Source organism: Thalassophryne amazonica, chromosome 4 (assembly GCF_902500255.1).
Source record: "Thalassophryne amazonica chromosome 4, fThaAma1.1, whole genome shotgun sequence".
Taxonomy (NCBI): domain Eukaryota; kingdom Metazoa; phylum Chordata; class Actinopteri; order Batrachoidiformes; family Batrachoididae; genus Thalassophryne; species Thalassophryne amazonica.
Genome location: NC_047106.1, coordinates 36,919,537 through 36,932,317, shown reverse-complemented (window position 1 = coordinate 36,932,317; position 12,781 = coordinate 36,919,537). Strand labels below are relative to the sequence as shown.

Sequence of the window (12,781 nt, the reverse complement as noted above, 5' to 3'; positions counted from 1 at the left end):
TTTGTGTGTCCGTGTGTATGTGGCGTGCGTGCTGCGAAACAAACGTAGCGGCAGACCACGTGTGGATTTAACGCTGCTGTCAGCCACGCCCACTCCGCGCTGACTCAGTCGGTGTTGCCATATCTGTTGAGTCAGAGTCAGCAATGGAGGAAATGAGACTGAGTCAAGGCGGCAAATTACATTTTTTGGTGTAATTTAAGATCAAACATATTGGTTTTAGCTTTGATTCAGCGTCATTTATTTTAGCCTATGCCTGTATTAACCCAAACATCGTCCATTTTGTAAGTAGTTTTGAACAAGGCTTTTTCGTGAAACATAGAATGCAGGTATAACAACGTTACAGAATATTTAAAATCAAATGTCCAATTGTCTTCACGTAATCATGCAATAAATACGCGTATATTTGGGTCTTTAAATGGTGACCACGTTGGTCCTTTCAGAAAATATAGCTTTTATTATACTCGAGTTATGCTGTGAAATGATTTCCTTGTTTTGATGAACATAATTAGGAGATGATGTCAAAAAGTTGTACATGGCTTAGTTATGAATCAACAGCCTAAATAATATCATGTATGATGAGTATTCTATTAACATTTAAGTGGCTATTAGTCATTATGATTGTGATTTGATGTTTATTATATTGTCTTTTTCCCTTCTTATTGTTAGGTTTTTGAAGATCATGATGGAAATAAATGTTTCTGCTTTATTGTGTTGGTCTCAGCAATTACTATTTTATGTACTTTATGTACATTTACTGTTGTTGCCAGTTAAATCAAATAAAAAAGGTATACCCCGACTTTGTTCATTTCAGTTAATGTTATTATTATTGTTATTATAAATGTGAAAGGTGGCACAGTGTGAATGTGTTTATCTATATGCCTCTTACTCAGTGTTCGCTAAAATACCCCCATGACCCTTAACTGGAATAAGTTGGGTTAGAAAGTGGATGGATGGGTAATTAATAGCAAAGAACTAGTGCAGGCTCTGTATACTTTTTTCAAAAAAAAAAAAAAAAAATTAAAGAAACATTTTTGTTATGTTACAGCCTTATTCCAAAATGGAGTAAATCATTTTTTTCCCCTCAAAATTCTACTTACAACACCCCATAATGACAACATGAATTTTTTTTTTTTACATTTTTGTAAATTTATTAACATTTTTTAAAAACTAAGCAATCACATGTACATAAGATTCACACCCTTTGCTCAATACTTTGTTGATGCACCTTTGGCAGCAATTACAGCCTCACATCTTCTTGAATATGATGCCACCATCTTGGTGCACCTATCTTTGGACAGTTTTGCCCATTCCTCTTTGCAACACCTCTCAAGCTTCATCAGGCTGGATGGAGAGCATTAGTGCACAGCCATTTTCAGATCTCTCCAGAGATGTTCATTCAGATTCAGTTCTGGGCTCTGGCTGGACCACTCAAGGACATTCATCCAGGATGTCTCTGTACATTCCTGCATTCATCTTTCCCTCAATCCTGACTAGTCTCCCAGTTCCTGCTGCTGATAAACATCCTCACAGCATGATGCTGCCACCACCATGCTTCACTGTAGGGATGGTGCCTGGTTTCCTCCAAACATGACACCTGGCATTCACACCAGAGTTCAATCTTTGTCTCATCAGACCAGAGAATTTTGTTTCTCATGGTCTGAGAGTCCTTCAGGTGCCTTTTGGCAAACTTTTGGAGTGGTTTCTGTCTGGTCACTCTGCCATACAGGCCAGATTGTTGGATTTCTGCAGAGATGGTTGTCCTTCTGGAAGGTTCTCCTCTCTCCACAGAGGAATGCTGGAGCTTTAGAAAGAGATCTGGTGGATCTGAATTTCTTCCATTTATGGATGATGGAGGCCACTGTGCTCATGGGGACCTTCAAAGCAGCAGAAAATTTTCTGTACCCTTCCCCACATTTGTGCCTTGGGACAATCCTGTCTTGGAGGTCTACAGACAATTCCTGTGACTTCATGCTTGGTTTGTGCTCTGACATGCACTGTCAACTGTGGGACCTTATATGTAGACAGGTGTGTGTCTTTCCAAATCATGTCCAATCAACTGAATTTACCCCAGGTGGACTCCAATTAAGCTGTAGAAACATCTCAAAGATGATCAGTGGAAACAGGATGCACCTGAGCTCAATTTTGAGCTTCATGGCAAAGGCTGTGAATACTTATGGAAGCGTAATTTTTTTCAATAAATTTGCAAAAAACAAAACAAAATAAAAAACAAACAAACAAACAAAACAAAACACTTTTCTCACATTGTCATTATGGGACATTGCCTGTAAAATTTCATCCATTTTTGAATAAGGCTGTAACGTAACAAAATAAAAGCAAACCTGGCAACACAACAGCGCCAATTTGTTGTCACGAGACCCGGATGTATAACCACATGATCCATAAGAACTACACTTCATGACAAATCTGCTGCTGTGACACAAAACATAACAAGTATATAAAAAATATGTATGCATATATGCACCTAATGTCATCTGCAATCTACCAGTCAAGTTAAAAACATATACACACACACACACACACACACACACACACACAGTTTTCATGGGTTCTCTGGTGCTTTTGTTTTCTTCCCGCTTCCAAAGACATGCAGGTTAGGGCCCTGTCCCACTGGGGAGAGGATTAATTGCGCATGAATTGAGTACACAAAGTACGGGCGTTCGTTATCATCCACAACACAAATGGCCAAAAATGACAAATGTCCCAGTATGAATTACGGATATATTAATAATATATAGCGAATATATGACGAACAATCACGGCTGTATAACGCATGTAGTGAGTAAACGGATCAGACGCATTGAGATTATCGCGGCAGTATTACGGGTGTATTATGATGCATTGCGCACGTGTTGCATCTGCATTGTGGTCATAAATGAAGCGCACTCGGGCCGTCGGCATCACTATTCACACCAACAATACAGCCTCTGGAGCATTTGCTGGACTTGGACAAGTTGACTGGAGTAAAGAAGCAGTGAACAGGGCAAGTGGTGACGTCAGCGGATCGCACCAGAGCGCAGCTGAACGATTATAACAAGAAGTTAAATCTGTTATAAACAAAGGAATAAATACTGTAACAGCTGCAGACAAGAAGGAAAAACACGCAAATGTTTTATCAAGCCATGACAATGTAAACAAGTCAAATAATTACCTTTTTAGGCGGCTCAAAATGCATGCGCGTGCGAACGGCCAGCTGCAGCTTCCTCTGTGATCCAGGTGATTAGAGCCGTTTTCAACAGGCAATTTGCAGAATAAAATGATTAATCTGCCACAAAATAATTATTTTATATAGGCAGCGTCCAGTGCAGAGCGCGTGGCAGCCGGTAGAACAAAGAACAGCATCCAGCTGTGAACACAGCGCATCTGATTTGCATCTGCCGCAAATCAGATGCAAAGCAGACGTAATAAAAAACGCTTTATTCGTGGCCAATCTGTATGCAGTCGCTACAACTTATTTTAGTTCGTGATGTGGCCATAATGGGCACACAAAATATCCATTTTACACACTGTCCCAGTCCGCTGCCAAGCCGCAAATCCCTGTCAGTTGCGGATATCAGCAGATGACGGCGAATATACAGCGCATAGATTGAGTATGTATTGAGTATGTATTGAGTATGTAAGGTCATCCGCAGCCAAAATTTTGTGCAGCTCAAAAATCCTGGAAATGGAAAAATGTGCCTCTGCGGATAATTGCGGATGTGTGCGGGTGTCGGCCGACTCATACAAGCATGTTTCACGGATATTGCAGATGTTAAGTGAATATGAGCCAATTTTGTGCGCAATCCATATGCAAATCCTCCTAAATGCCAGTGGGACAGGGCCCTTAGATAAAACATCACCATGTTACCCTGTGACAGATTGGGGCCTGTCCAGCATCGATTTCTTTTTAATCCACTAGATGATGCAGCAGCCGCCATCTTGCTTAGCGTTATTCTGCGTCATAAAGCATCAGATTAAATGGAAATCAATGATGCGCTGACTTAAACTTGGGTTAAAGTGATGTGAAAACGCTGTTTTGTGTAGCGTTCAGGTCCGTCAGGATTGTCAGCTGGTTAAATAAATAAAAAATTATTAATAATAAATTGTGGAGTGAGCATTCATAAGTGTGTATTCATAAGTATAAGTATGTAATATTAATGATGTGGGGGAAATGACTAAAATTTCTGAAAAAAGGTTCGAAAATTATTTATTTTTTGTATTGATCTGTTTTCTGTAAAGTAGTGACTTCAGTTTTACTGTCTGAATGCTTTATCATGATCGATTCATTTAGTGATTCAGTTAGACATCTCACTTTCATACGTCTCAATTTATCCCTTTTTAATTAGCCTCTGGTTTTTTCTTCACATCAGGTTTCCCATCCTGAGATATTCTGTCAGAGCAAATTCATAGAATGGAAATGCTTTTTCTCTCAATTTGGTGGGTCACATGACAGTCGTGTATGAGATTAATTGAGATTAAATGAGATTAAATGAGAAAATTAAATGAGAAATGATTAAATGAGATTAATTTGTCTATGATATACTGAACACGCTAGCACCCTGTAGTGTTTTCAGATTTCTTTCAACTTGATCCAGAAATTATTGAATAATCTTACTTTCACCCTGGCGGCGTGGCTGTTTCATTTGTAGTTATTTATATTTTCCGCGGAGAAGTGCTCCGTAAAAGCGGCGCCGCATATGATGGGAGCGTGTGAAGCTCCTACTCTCACCCCTGATTATTTCCCATCTCTAACTTCATAATGAAATTAAGGATCAGACTAGTATCTGGTGTTGTGGCAGACATAGTGTGTTTGACAAACTGGTGGTATTATTTTCTATCTGGACTGGGAAAAACAAATTCATTCAAGTCTTTAGAGTCTGATCCTCTTCTGTATTTGTTTTGACAAATAGTGGCTGTACAAATGTGGGACTGAATTTGAATAAATGTAACAGCACAATAACAGCACGGAAAATGCAGATTTATCCTGACACTCTCTTAAAACATTGATCCACATTGATTTCTGTTGATGTCTGGTTGTTAAACACTAACCAAGATGGCAGCGCTCTGCCAACAGCTAGCAAATGAACGGATCAACCTGGTTCTCCATCTAGTGAGTAAATAGAAATCAATGCTGTCCAGGGTGTATCTCACCTCTCGTCCAGTGGTGGATCTTGATCTAGGCGATATGGTCACTCACCCAGGATGGCAACTTGGAGACGGCAGCACAAGAGCTCACAAAAAAGAGGTTTGCATTTGCACAAACTGGTTTTTGATCATTCATTTGCACATCAAGTCAATCTATATCATGTCACGGTGTGGGTGGAGAGTGGGTGCCGTCTATTTCTTGCAAGCACGTCCAGGCATAGAGAACAGACTCAACGCCTGTTTTTATCATTTCAATTGGCAGAAAAATTACAGTATCAAATAAGTGAAACATTTACTGGACTTCCTATGATATAGAAACAACTCACTGGCATGATAAAATATAAACAGTTTTTTTTAAAATGCAGTAACTAAAGAACAGTCACATGACTGTTCTTCAGTTACAGGAACTCATTTTCTCCTCTTTCTGATTGGAGTTCCACTTGGAGCTCTGTGACTCTGGATTATTCAAATTATATAAAAGAACAATGTTGATGTTAAAGCTACATGTACTTAAAATACCTATTTAGTGCAGAGGGTATATAGAGAGAATGATGCTGGTGATGGAGCCACCAGACAGGAGGAGAAGAAGGAGACCAAAGGGGAGGTTTTTGGATGTACTGAGGGAGGACATGCAGGTGGTTGGTGTGACAGAGGAAGATGCAGAGGACAGGGTGAGATAGAAATGGATGATCTGCTGTGGCGACGCCTAACAGGAGCAACAAAAAAAAAAAGGATGATTTTTTTTTTTTTTAAGTTTGTATTTTAAATCAGATGTGAGTGATTCCATATTTTTTTCCCTCTGCTTGGTCTAAAAAAGTAACCGTTACTGACTGCCACAATTTTTTTTCCTGATTTCTTATAGTGTTTCTTAAAGCCAGAAAGTTGCCATTTGAAATGACTTTAGTTTTGTGTCATGTCTGTGATCTGCTTTTTTTTCTACAAAATTAAACAACTGAATGAACATCCTCCGAGGCCGGTGATTCCATAATTTTTGCCAGGGGTTGTACAGAGGGGGGCCAAGGTTATGTGATCACTTCTGTCTGTCTGATTGTGTCTCTACAGGTAAAGCTGAAATTTCGGGCTGCTCACGCCAGGTGCAGCTACCCTATGAGGATCATTTGGGTACTGACCAGACATTCAACACAGCTCTAATTAGTTTGTTTGCTCTATGTGTTTGCTTTTAAACCGAAAATGAAGAGCACCGCTGTGAACAATGAGCAGTAATCAAGATGTTAACCACGCCAGAGCCTTGAGGAAAACAGGCTCTTGTGTTAATTCTGTTAGGCAAACTGTTATCTGTAAACAAGCTGTCGAGGTAGTGAGATCACTTACATCTGTGGGGGAGTGGGAGATTACTGAGCACAGGGGTGGGAGGTGGTGGTGGGGTTCAGCACAAAGGGGCCAGCAAACGAAGGCGAGAGGAGGAGAGTGGGTTCTTTTGCTTTGACTCCAGCTGGCCTACAAAGCCTCTGCAGGACAATGAGTTCAATGAACTGTTGCAGCAAGAAACAAACTACTATTGCCCAATCCATCCCAACTTTCTCCCTCCACCAACACGCACACACACATCTCCATACTGTGAATGGGTGGGCGTGCAAGGACAAAAAGGCATGGGGGTGTAATGGGTGAGGATCATGCACTAAGTGGCTTGGAAAATCAGATTTGCATACAGATTTTGTATTTGCATTTTTCAATGCCATTTTAATTTCAATCTATTTTACCAGGTGACAGGTGACACACATGAGTAGGATTTAATCCTTATCTGACACATGGCGATCAGTGATGCCGGTTACGCGTTACTCTAATCTGACCACTTTTTTAAATTCTCCAAGTCACTGTGCGTTACTATTATTTTTCATTGTGGGTCGATAGCAGCATTAAACTTGGTCCGTGGGCAGGAGGTCAGGGTTCGACTGAACTGCCCACTTTAAGCGAGCTGTGAACTTTTCATTCACGTTTTTTTGCAGCTGCTCGACTCGTCCTCACCTCTTAAAGCGCGGTGATCAGCACACCTGCACTGAGCTTTACAAAGACATTTTTATACTTTTTTCCCTCCTTTATTTAGAATTCTGAGCTGAGCCGCTCCGTATCTGGTCGTTAAAAACAGCTGATCCTTCGCGACGCGTCAACTAACACTATTTTCCACTCAAATGCACCTAAACTCTCTTTCTGAGGACCACATGATGTGAAAACACAATAAAACTTTCATACCTGTAAATCTGGTCCTGTTTTCTGCATAAATAAATGTTATCCATTTTTTTGTGCTCAAACGTAAATATACAACACAGTTTGCACAAAGAGATGCTGTATGATGCTGTAATGCATAAGGGGCAGAAAAGAACACAGCATTCCAAGAAAACACTTGCTACCTACAGTAAAATTGGAGGTGGTTCCATCAGGCTATGTGGCTGTATGGCCAGTGCAGGTACTGTGAATCTTGTTAAAGTTGAGGGTCACATGGATTCCAGTTAATATCAGCAGATTCTTGAGGACAATGTTCATGAATCAGTGACAAAGCTGAAGTTGCACCAGGGCTCAACCTTTCAACAAGACAACAACCCTAGACACTGCTCAAAATCTACTAAGGCATTCATGCAGAGGAACAGGTACAATGTTCTGAATGGCCATCTCAGTCCCCAGACCTGAATATTATTGAAAATCTGTGGTGTGTTTTTAAGCGGGCTGTCCATGCTCGGAAACCAACAAAACTGAGATGTTTTGTACGTAAAGAGGAATGGTCCAAAATACCTTCAACCAGAATCCAGACTCTCATTGGAAGCTGTAGGAAGCATTTACAGGCTGTTATTTCTGCAAAAGGAGGATCTACTAAATACTGATGTATTTTTTTCTGTTGGGGTGACCAAATTTATGCAGCTGCCTAATTTTTTTAAATAATTATGGCACACTTTCTGTAAATCCTATAAACTTAATTTCACTTCTCAAATATCACTGTGTATGTTTGCTATATGATTTAACTGAAATTGCTGATCCAAACAACCAATGATTTATAAAGGAAAATCATGGAAATCATCAGGGGTGCACAAACTTTTACATACAACTATAGGAGAAATACTTCCTCTGGCCTTTTCTGATAACAGGAAGAAACCTCAAGCAGACGTGACTCAATGGGGTGACCTTCTGCTTTGGCTATACTTATAAAATAAGCAGCCCAGTCTCACGTTTTTATTTCATGCTCCCGTGACGAAATGAGTCAAATTTTCGTGATGGGGCTTTTTTTTAACTCACTATTTCTAACCCTACTCCCACCCCCAACCCTAACCTTAACCATAACCTAATCTTACTCCTCCCCCCCACTGTAACCATAACCCCCCCCCCCCCGCTTCACTTTTAATTTTGTGCAGCCATCACGGAATGAATGAGAATGAATTCGTGCTGCTGTGATGAAAATGAGATGCTTTTTGTCACAATGTCACAAACCAGTAGATTAATATATATTTCGTGCTGCTGAAGCACAACTTGCCGTGAGACCAGGTTGGAAATAAAACAACACAGAATTGTGATGCAGTGATAGAACTACTTCAGCTAATGTAGCAGTCACACCAAGATGTGGCTGTCAGAGACAAATGAGAGTCACATGCCATTGTCGTCCCAGTTTCATCATTGCGATGGCCGCTAAGGTTTTTGCCAAAGGAAGAATAAAGTTGACTCTTCTACAATGGTGGCAAAGGGACAATCACACAAGATAAACACAATGGTGTCACCATTGTTAGTGGGACCATCATGAGTATGTTGTTCCACAGTCCCTTTACCACCATCACAGAAGAGTCTATTAAACCCGGACTTGATTCATCTGCTGCAAAACTTGCATTCGTGGTTTGGGAATGTCGTAAAACTGTTGTACCACTCCAAATCAACAATTCCTCTTTTGACAGTCACTGTCAGGTATGCCACAGTAGCATAGCTGTAGCACATTCCTCTGAAACCAGTCACAGATTTTTAGAGTCGCTCTAGTCACAGAGAGGGTTTTGGACATGTTCAAAACCCTAACTGAAATCAAGATGTTGCCATTTCAATAAGAATCTTCAGTCTTGCCTTATAACACAGTCACTGAGGTTGCACAAATCAGTGTACATTGGCGGTGGTCCCAAGGTCAGATAAATGATGAGGGTTGTGCCAGGAAGAGTATGTGGTGTAAAACATGTGCCAAATCATATATGTATATCAAAAATCTGATTTTCATACCAAGTCTTAACAGTAATTGCGCCTACGTCATTTCCGAGCGTCAGCAGGGATTCACCGATTATCGCCTTGTTTCTTCTTAAAACGGCCTCGTTTCTACTTAAAACTGACTTTAGAATGATTTAAGAGCTTTTACTTTGTCATCTAATAGTTAAAAATCACATTATTCCCTTTGATCGCTTTGGGTGTAAAGAGTCAGACTTATCGATTCAGACTCAGACGTGCTGCTGTGGTGCTCTGATCGCTCCCCCGTCTTTTATTATGAAATAATGCTGAATTTATCAAATCAAATCAAATCAATTTTATTTATATAGCGCCAAATCACAACAAACAGTTGCCCCAAGGCGCTTTATATTGTAAGGCAAGGCCATACAATAATTACGGAAAAACCCCAATGGTCAAAACGACCCCCTGTGAGCAAGCACTTGGCAACAGTGGGAAGGAAAAACTCCCTTTTAACAGGAAGAAACCTCCAGCAGAACCAGGCTCAGGGAGGGGCAGTCTTCTGCTGGGACTGGTTGGGGCTGAGGGAGAGAACCAGGAAAAAGACATGCTGTGGAGGGGAGCAGAGATCGATCACTAATGATTAAATGCAGAGTGGTGCATACAGAGCAAAAAGAGAAAGAAACACTCAGTGCATCATGGGAACCCCCCAGCAGTCTAAGTCTATAGCAGCATAACTAAGGGATGGTTCAGGGTCACCTGATCCAGCCCTAACTATAAGCTTTAGCAAAAAGGAAAGTTTTAAGCCTAATCTTAAAAGTAGAGAGGGTGTCTGTCTCCCTGATCTGAATTGGGAGCTGGTTCCACAGGAGAGGAGCCTGAAAGCTGAAGGCTCTGCCTCACATTCTACTCTAAGCCTGCAGTCTGAGAGCGAAGCGCTCTATTGGGGTGATATGGTACTATGAGGTCCCTAGGATAAGATGGGACCTGATTATTCAAAACCTTATAAGTAAGAAGAAGAATTTTAAATTCTATTCTAGAATTAACAGGAAGCCAATGAAGAGAGGTCAATATGGCCATTTATGTGGAAATGATTGTTGTACAGAAGCTTCAGATATCTCTCACTGAGATAGATGATGACTGGAGTGCAGTATGAAGCAGAAACAAGGTGATAATCGGTGAATTGCTGGTGACGCTCAGAAATGACACTGCTAAGCTCCGAAATGATGCATGTGCAGTGAAGGCAGGGCGGACCGATTTTTATGGGGGTCCATTTGGTCGGCGACACCAGCATTAGTTGGGGAATTAACTTGAGTTGGACTGCACCCCACACAGTGTGAGTCATACTGCTACAAAATCCAGGGATACGCATCAGTGTGCGTCTGGACTTACCTCTACTTCTGATACAAAGTAAATAACTCTTTCATCATACGTTCAAGAGTAGTAAGTCTTTATGTCTGAGAATGACACTTGTCCAGATGTAGGATGTGACAGGTTTCTGTGGCTTCTCCCACAGGTTTCCTGTAATGAAATCATTCATCATTAAGCATCTAAATTACAACATCTGGGTGATATTAAACAAGATTAGCTAAGGTGACGTGCAATGTTCGGCAACCATCTGAATATTTTTTTGTGAATATGTCTAAGTCAGCATGATGGTGTTTAAATGAACATGTTGGAAAAAATGACTGTTTTGTTTCTCTTCAGAGATATTTGTCAAAAAGACTTGAAGCATGTCTGAGAGTTGCTATGTTGAAAGACCGTTGATTCAGTGGAGTAATTCCTTCACACTGCTCTTCTTCAGATAACAACAGTGAAATAAGAAAGATGGGGGAGGGTCATCTCCATGAACATCTGCTCCTTTTTAACTCCTCTTTCTTCAATTTGAGTCTTTTACAATGTCGTCCTGTCTCCATTCATGCATGTTTCCTGCAGAGAGGCTTTGGCTTCATGTAACACAGATGGGTGTGGGAATTTGTGGAGAACGTTTCCAAAACAGTGAAACCACAATCCTACAAAATGAACTCAGCAATATATATATTTCATTTTAGGTTCAGCACTAATAGTTTTAGACTGAGTTCATTTTACTTTCAGGTAGTTTGAATCTTAGCTTCATGTTCGGATCAGGTTCAATAAATTTTTGATTTAAGTAACTTCATGTTCTCTTACCTAATTCGCATTATTGTTAATTTGTATTCAGTTTGTTTTAGAGTCAGTTCATTTTCAATTCATTTGGGTTTATCTTGAGTTAGCGTCATACGCAGTTCATTTTCTATTTAGTTAGCTTTTTACTTAGCTTTATATTCTGGTACGTTATTCAGTTTTTTATGTTCAGTTAGCGTCACACTCAGTTCATTTTTTTATTTAGTTAGCTTTTTACTTAGCTTTATATTCTGGTACGTTATTCATTTTTTTTATGTTCAGTTAGCATCACACTCAGTTCATTTTCTATTTAGTTAGCTTTTCAAGTAGCTTCATATTCATGTTACCTAATTAAGTTTTTTAAGCATTCAGTTAGCTTCAAACTCAGTTCATTTTCTGTTTACCATAGTTAGCTTACCTAATTCAGTTTATGTTCAGTATGGCTTCATATTCAGTTCATTTTGAATTTAGTCAGCTTTTCACTTAGCTGTATATTCTGTTACCTAATTCATTTTTTTTTTTTATGTTCAGTTAGCTTCATACGTCACTCATTTTCTGTTTAGTTAGCTTTTCGGTAAACTTCACATACAGTTACTATTAAGTTCAGCTGGCTTTAGATTCAGTTTCTACTAGGTTCAGTTAGTTTTAATTTAATTAGCTTCACTACGAAGCCAAAAGAGGCTTCATAGGCCCACGTTTGCCTGTTGGTTTGCCTGTTTTGGGGGATTGCTTCAAGAAACAAAGAGCAATCTGAATCAAACTTGGTGGATAAACTCATTGGACTACTCTCTCGCAACACAGGTCAACCTAAGCTCATAGGTCTAATGTAAAGATCAAATCATAGGTCATCTTCAAAACCACATTTATGACCAAATCTGTAGAACTAGACGAGTCATTGAAATACAGTTTATTGCATGGACTTCGGCTCTCCTTGTGTTAACAAATGTATCAGTCTCTTGATGTCACTGGCATGGCATGATGACGGAAAGTGGAGTTGAAATATTAGCTTGAGTGCGCAGCACCGAAAGCACTGAGTTAGACTCAAATATGGCAACAGCATTATTTTTTCTGCACTTTGTATACATTCTTCGATAGAGGATCAGTGCTGGAAAGACAAAATAAATCAGTCAAAACCACTCTGTAAAATAGATTTTAAACCAAAAATGTGAAAGAAATAATGACCATTGCAACTGCACTGAAATATTATTTATGCACATACATGACTGCTGTACTTCTCTCTTTCTGTGTCATGCACACAAGCTTGCACACCCAGAAACATGGCATAGCAGGGTTCCTACTCTCAGGGCAAAGGTCATAACCTAACCTTTGGCCTCTGACATCACCCCTTTCCCTT

General features: G+C 39.9%; 1 long non-coding RNA gene across 1 annotated transcript; it reads right to left on the bottom strand.

Annotated features, from left to right (window-relative positions):
• Positions 1-4,273: 4,273 nt before the first annotated feature.
• On the bottom strand, positions 4,274-11,824 carry LOC117509143. The gene is made up of 3 exons (XR_004560266.1): positions 11,812-11,824; positions 8,945-8,953; positions 4,274-4,417 (listed from the first exon to the last, which is right to left on the bottom strand). It is a non-coding gene; the product is annotated as an uncharacterized LOC117509143 (long non-coding RNA).
• Between the last annotated feature and the right edge of the window lie 957 nt (positions 11,825-12,781).